The sequence below is a fragment of the Macrobrachium rosenbergii genome, chromosome 4 (assembly GCF_040412425.1).
Source record: "Macrobrachium rosenbergii isolate ZJJX-2024 chromosome 4, ASM4041242v1, whole genome shotgun sequence".
Classification (NCBI taxonomy): domain Eukaryota; kingdom Metazoa; phylum Arthropoda; class Malacostraca; order Decapoda; family Palaemonidae; genus Macrobrachium; species Macrobrachium rosenbergii.
In genome coordinates, this window is record NC_089744.1 from 68,580,082 (window position 1) to 68,586,779 (window position 6,698).

The 6,698-nt window shown below is 35.2% G+C and overlaps 1 long non-coding RNA gene across 1 annotated transcript in view; it reads left to right on the plus strand.

Moving 5' to 3' along the window:
- The window catches only part of LOC136835586 (uncharacterized), a 179,888-nt gene extending 175,462 nt beyond the window's left edge, over nt 1-4,426 (plus strand). The window contains exon 3 of the long non-coding RNA XR_010852206.1: nt 4,368-4,426. This is a non-coding gene — a long non-coding RNA (uncharacterized lncRNA). The remainder of the gene's footprint in view (nt 1-4,367) is intronic.
- The last annotated feature ends 2,272 nt before the right edge of the window (nt 4,427-6,698 follow it).

The following is a 6,698-nucleotide window of genomic DNA, read 5'->3' on the forward strand; positions in this document are numbered from 1 at the left end:
GCTCTTTTTAGAAAATCGAGACAATGAATGTTAGGTTGACATTTTATTCGGGTTTAGTAAATACACTGTTGTATCGCCCAGAATCGCGCCACTAAAATTTCTTCTTTGTGTTTTACCAGAGAAATATAGATGCAAGATTACGTTTTCCCCTTTAGGTAAAGATTGAGAATTATAAATATTTAAAACCAAGATAAAACATCTTTTCTGTAATTCATCCTTGGAATTCCATTGTGTATTTTCAGGGGAGGGAAGATATATCATAAATCTTGAAGATACTATCATTATCTTCAGGTATCCCCAGATACAAGTCACTACCATCGACAGACCATTAAAAACCTTGAAATTGAGAGAGGAATGTTCTCTTTGATGTGTGTAAATATTTCCTTCCTGTTGCTTTTCCTTTTCTTTTATCTTCAATAACATCACTTGGCTGTCGAGGGGAAATATTTACCTTTTGTTCTGACGGAAAACTTTAGGTAAAGGCAAGCTATTTTTTTCGTTCTTTCGTTGTTTTTGTGTTTGTTTTGCTTTTATTTTTATTATGCATTGAAAGGGAGAAATTTACTTGTGAAAATGCTGCAACTTAGAATTTTAACTAGTTCCTCGTTGGGAAAGTCGGTAGAGTTGTCGGCTAGCACTCGCTACGCCCGAGTTCGAGTCTCCGGCCGGCTAATGAAGAATTAGAGGAATTTATTTCTGGTGATAGAAATTCATTTCTCGCTATAATGTGGTTCGGATTCCACAATAAGCTGTAGGTCCCGTTGCTAGGTAACCAACTGGTTCTTAGCCACCTAAAATAGGTCTAATCCTTCTGGCCAGCCTTAGGAGAGCTGTTAATCAGCTAAGTGGTCTGGTCTGGTAAAACTAAGGTATACTTAACTTTTTTCAATTATAACTTTTCATTACTATTTTGCATTTCTCCTCGCAGCATACATATTTCAGGAAATTCATTTAAAATATTCTTTAAAGAAAAAGGAAGAAACACTAGGAAAATGTGTATATATCAGCCAAAGGCACAACTATGCAATAAACTGAGGCTCTGTATATACAAGCTCTGAATGTAATAATAATTATGCTCATTCTCATTCACCACCGTTCTTGTACACAGCCGAGTAAATCTTCCTCGGCGTCAATGAAAGGATGGCTTTAATACGAAAATAATGTCACAGGTAGTCCGTTCAGAATGTACGTTAGAGTTTTAGATAGGAATTTCAATATTTATAGAATATTTAAGGTTACAGGAGTACCGCAGAATTAGTAACCCTTATTTGGAAGGTAAACCTAAGTACATCACGTCTGGTTTTTCCTAAAATGGCTAAACCAAGACTAAATTCCACCATCCAAGATAACGCTACCGGATAGCCACCGAAGAAAAACCCTAAGAATTCGTGTGACCAAGGAGAACCCTCGTGAAACCTCGTTCCTCCTTGGGCTTTGAACTTGTTAAAAAATGCTGGGCTCTAGACGGTTCCCGCAGGATGAGCAAACATGGACAAGGTTTTACCAAGGTCTACACGGATATAAAATTACGGATGTCCTTTCTTGCTATCCGTAATGTAAACCGAGATGGTAAGGCGTGAGCTGTATTGCAAAATACGCTCTTGCTATCATTCTCACAACTCCAGTCAACCTAGATTAACCTCCTGAAACCGTCATGGTTACTGTGTGTTCTCAGTTAGCCAGATGACAACCTTGCCTGTCCTAAGTACTATCTGAACCAGGGTCTAGAGAATATCCGAACTACACCAGTAGGGATTCCGTTCCCAGGTCAAAAGTCATGGATAACTTGGCCTCAACTCCGTTTGAAACAATAACAAAACTATATATATTTTCATGATATTGCCTTGTAATACGTATATCCTCCTATAATTTTGACATATTTACTTTTTTCATGTGTTATGTGTAATGATAATGGTTGTTGAAGTGTCATATTTAGTTTGGCATCAGATCTCAAAAGAACTAATGATTAAATAACTTGAAAGCGTAATTTACAATTGTTATTATAATTTTAATAGTAACGTAATTTGGAACGAATATCTTTCTTGATAAAAGCGTAGTATTTGAACACGTGTGTGTGTGTCTCCAGGAAGGGCTTGTTTCATTTCAATTGTCATCAGTTGAGATAAGAGGGAGTGCTTTGTTTTGGGTTAGTGATGACAGGTTTGGGATAACAAGTGCCGATTCGTCCCGTACGGGCTCAAGACGAGTGATTTCACATTGTTACATGTTCGAGTCACGTACGCCACTTTGAGAGAAAGAATACGTGTCTTGATCAGTTACGCCATGTTTTGTAAGATTGCGTTCAAAACGTTTTGCTGGGATGACATCATTTTCCTTCTAGAAGCTTCTCCGTTGTATCTCGCACCCAAAATGCTTTAATGACGTCACTTCCCTGCTTCTAGAACTTTTGTATCTCGCACCCAAAATGCTTTAATGACATTATGTAATTGTTTTACGTGTTACTGGAATCCTAAAATTTGTTTGATTCTGATATCTGAAACCAGTTGATTTGGTTCCCTCTCTCTCTCTCATTCTTAGAAAGAGATTACTTTTAACGTAGTGTTTTGTGGTCACGTATTAGCATTAACTTTTGAGATCTGAATTTAGTAAAGTGATTTAGTTCGTAACGGCGCCTGGTAAAAGTGTGTTTTGTGGTAACGCAGCTGCAGCAAGTGATTTACAGAGGTTTTCACAAGTTGGTGTAAGGTAACGTGAATTTTACTTATTAATACCATGGTATGATAAGTTAGGAAATTTTGAACAAGTGAAATCATTATAGATAAATCTTATGTGTATTTTTGTGTGTTTTTCTATTTACAATCTCTTTATATTTTCACATTTTTTATGTTTGTGATGTAACATTTATTTACATAGCATTTTAAATATTTCTTGGTATAATTTAACATTGCATACGTGATTTAACATTGCATACTTGATTTCATTTATTAAGATTTTCTTTTTAAATCTTGAGTAATTCTTGATAGTTTAAATTTTGCTTGATTAATTTAAATTCCTGATAAAGTTTTTGTGAATTAGTTTTGTTTCATAATTTAATTCATGAATTAATTGAGTGTTGTGTTATTTTCAAGTAATAATAAATTTTTCAGATTGTGAATTCTAATTAATTGTGAATTCTAGTTATAAACTTTGAATTTAAAAAGAAATTTTTGTATTTAACATTTTTAGAAAAAGTGTTTCATTTATTGATCACCAGTTCATAGGGTTGATTGTGTGTGCATAAGGCAAAGTGATAGACACGTTTTGTTCTTTTAGTTTTGCTAAAGTGAATTAAGACCAGGGAAACAGTTAGAGTTTTTTGATGGAGTGATGCCCTTCTACTCTAGAATATTTCTAGTTTAATTTTTGATACCTCACACATATTCTGATAGACTTAGTTTGATTTTTCAAGTAATAAATAAGTTTTTCTTAAGGGATCACTGTTACCTTTAGAGTACTCAGTCGTAATAATTAATGTTATGAGAGTTCAGGTATCTGGCTGAAGTGAGGTATATTTTTGAATCTTGAGATTAGTTGTGTAATAACCAGGTACTTGATACGCATCGTGACATTATATATATATATATATATATATATATATATATATATATATATATATATATATATATATATCCATAGCGAATCCGTACAATATCCTTACCTTCAAGGATCCACGATCATTCTTTTTATGGATGACTCCGATGTGATAAATTTTATAATCCGCCACTCCCGGGCATCTGAGAAATACGAATTATGATATTAGGACTAAGGATTTAGTAGTATCTTTGAAAGGAATACGAAAATTACCTTGGTTTTATTTATGTACTTGCTATTATGATATTCTGATTGTTTTCGTGAGTTACCTTTTTGCATAACAGGCTACATGAACCTATTTTTCATAATATTGGTATATATTGCTATAGATAATATTTCAAGGCAGTGATGTTTTATGCAAGTCAGCGCCCATATGAACCTTAAAGATTATAACAGTTACTTTAACATTTCAACAGAATCAGTTGGAAAGCTAGTGATGTTACATGTAGAAAGAACAGCAATATGGAAAAGCAAAACTCATCACCCAAATCGTGTTCCCTTCTACCATCATACAGTGACACCCCTGCTCCGATCTCGTCGTTTGATGGATAACGATCGTGGCACATGCACCATACACATTCATTAATCATGTGATATTTTCATTATTCTGGCGTCTCCTGATGTGCGTTAATACTTTTGTTATCACGTGTGCAGTGGTGGGTTTATATTTTCGGTCCATCCTGGAAATACTTCTTTTATGCCTTTGAATTTTAGTATCTGTTTTATATTAAGGGTGCTGTTTTTAACTCTCTTAAAATCTTTGTCTTTTATTTCAGGTACGCTCAGTGTACTTCTGTTTACCTTCAAGTTTATCACATAGTTGCAGTAAAGGAAGGTAAGGCTAGTGTTATTGGCATAGACAACCTGATATGTGTATGCATATCGTAGGCATATTGAGAGGATGCTCATTTTCTTTTTTCAATACAAATAGCAACCTTTTTATTGTGAAATGTTATTTGAAAAATCTGCGTAAAATAATTCAAAATTACTATCATTGTTTTCTAATTTTTAGTGTTAAGTACGTGCTTCATATTTTTGTTTCATATTTTATTGTGGTTAACAATGACATACTTTGATTGTTTAGAATTATATTTGACGCAAACTGAATGTTTTAATCACACACACGCTCATATATATATATATATATATATATATATATATATATATATATATATATATATATATATATATATATATATATATACATATGGAGAGAGAGAGAAAGAGAGAGCATAAGATGTCGCTGGCTATCAAAGAATTAAGCTAATGCTGCTAGATTTTTGGCTAACTAAAATGTGAACAGACAGTATTATGAACTTTACATGCGGTTAACACGGAGGGGGTGGGAGCGGTGGTACCAGGTAAAAAGGTACAACAGAAAAGAAAGATGGAAAAAGGAAAAGATAATCGTGTCTGAATTGTAAATAAGCTCAAGTTCCAACCGAAGGAATTGAATGAGATTATGTATATTCCGACACAGAAATCACATCAACCGTCCTCAAGTCAAGTCGAATTTTACAGGCCTTCGTGTCAGTTGGGTTAGTTGATAGTCTCCCATTCATAGCTGTCAGGGAAGGAATATTTTATGTGCTTAACCGCAAGGTGCAGAATTTTTTTTATTATGGAGGTATTTTCTCTCAGTTTATCTGTAACTCTCACAGATTCCAGGCGGCCTTCAAAAATGATTCGGTATATAAGTTAGGCATCAATTCATATCTGTACAATCGAGGATCTTACCGTAGTGTTTGTGACCAACTGTCCAGCTTTGAATGCAATTTCTTAGTTGAAATGAGGATAATGAACAAAGTAACCCAGGATACATCTGGTAAAAATTTTTGATAACCACTCAAGAGGCCAAAATTGAATATGGTCACCAGCTTCTTCAAAAGTGTAAAACAAGTAATCCGAAACTGATGTCAGAATTGAGTTTGGTATAATCGTTTTTGTTTTCGAGTTACATTTCCTTTATGGTCCAGGAAAGCAGTGTTTGCACTGTTCATGTTATCCAAAAGTATCGTGTAACGCTTAGTTCAGCGTTCTCATTCCAGCATTAAAATACTCTAGAATCATGATCCGGGAGGAGTGGTGAAAGGCGGTTGGGTATTTTCCCAAACTTTCAAGCTTTGGATACTTAAGAAGCTGAAATTCATATTGAATAAAAAATATTACATACTGCACCTTGTCTGTTAAAACCTTGTAAATGGTAAGCTGAGTGAAGTTACAGAAGCAGTGTGAGACGGGAAAAAACCTGTAGTACACAAGTCCCCTTTGGTGGTTTGGTGTTGATCGAGCTATATACAGGTGATATATAAGATTATAAAATAGATGTGCAGTGAAGTAAAGCCTATATCATTACGGTCACACATTGTCAATAGTTTACACATCTATAACGACTTCAAAGACAGTGGTAGAAAGTGGGACACGAGTTATTAAACAAGAGGGCTGTTGTGTAAGGTATCTTGTGGTAAAAAATAACAGGTCATTTTATAATCTCGAAAGACCGATGCCAGAGATCACATAGCGAACCAAGGAAACGTAATATTCACATAATCTGTGATAGTTTTAAACATGTGAAGAGTGAATTGGGATTCTTCCCGCCTTGCATCAGGGTTTCTTCAGCTACTGTTGAGTGGTCCAGCGTCAGTGAAATCACCTCCGGCCTCCAGTAGAGAGGTTAGACTTGTGGCGTTGGGGGTAATCCCAGCTACCAGGAGTTCGAAAAGATTAGGCACTGACTGGTCGTTTTAGATTAAACCAGCCTTGGACTGGCACAGGCTCTTGCTGTAGCACAGCCCGTAACCGTAGCATGCTTGGTTACAACGTAGCTTAACCAGGGCCCAGTAGTCATAGTAGTTTCTGCTCCCCTAGAATACAAGATGACGAGAACAAGAACACTGTGCTTAGGGTGAATATGAAGTAGATGACTCGAAAACCTGTGCTTTTAGTTTACATAAATCTGATTTAAACTGCTGGACTCAGGTGTAGCTTGACAAATGGTTCTAAACAATGGTGATATTCACTTGTAGAAATAATGGGCCGTAGAAATCGTCTGCCTGGTAGCGAGAACTTTTAAAGAAGAGAAAACATGAGAAAGGAGGAATAATAGT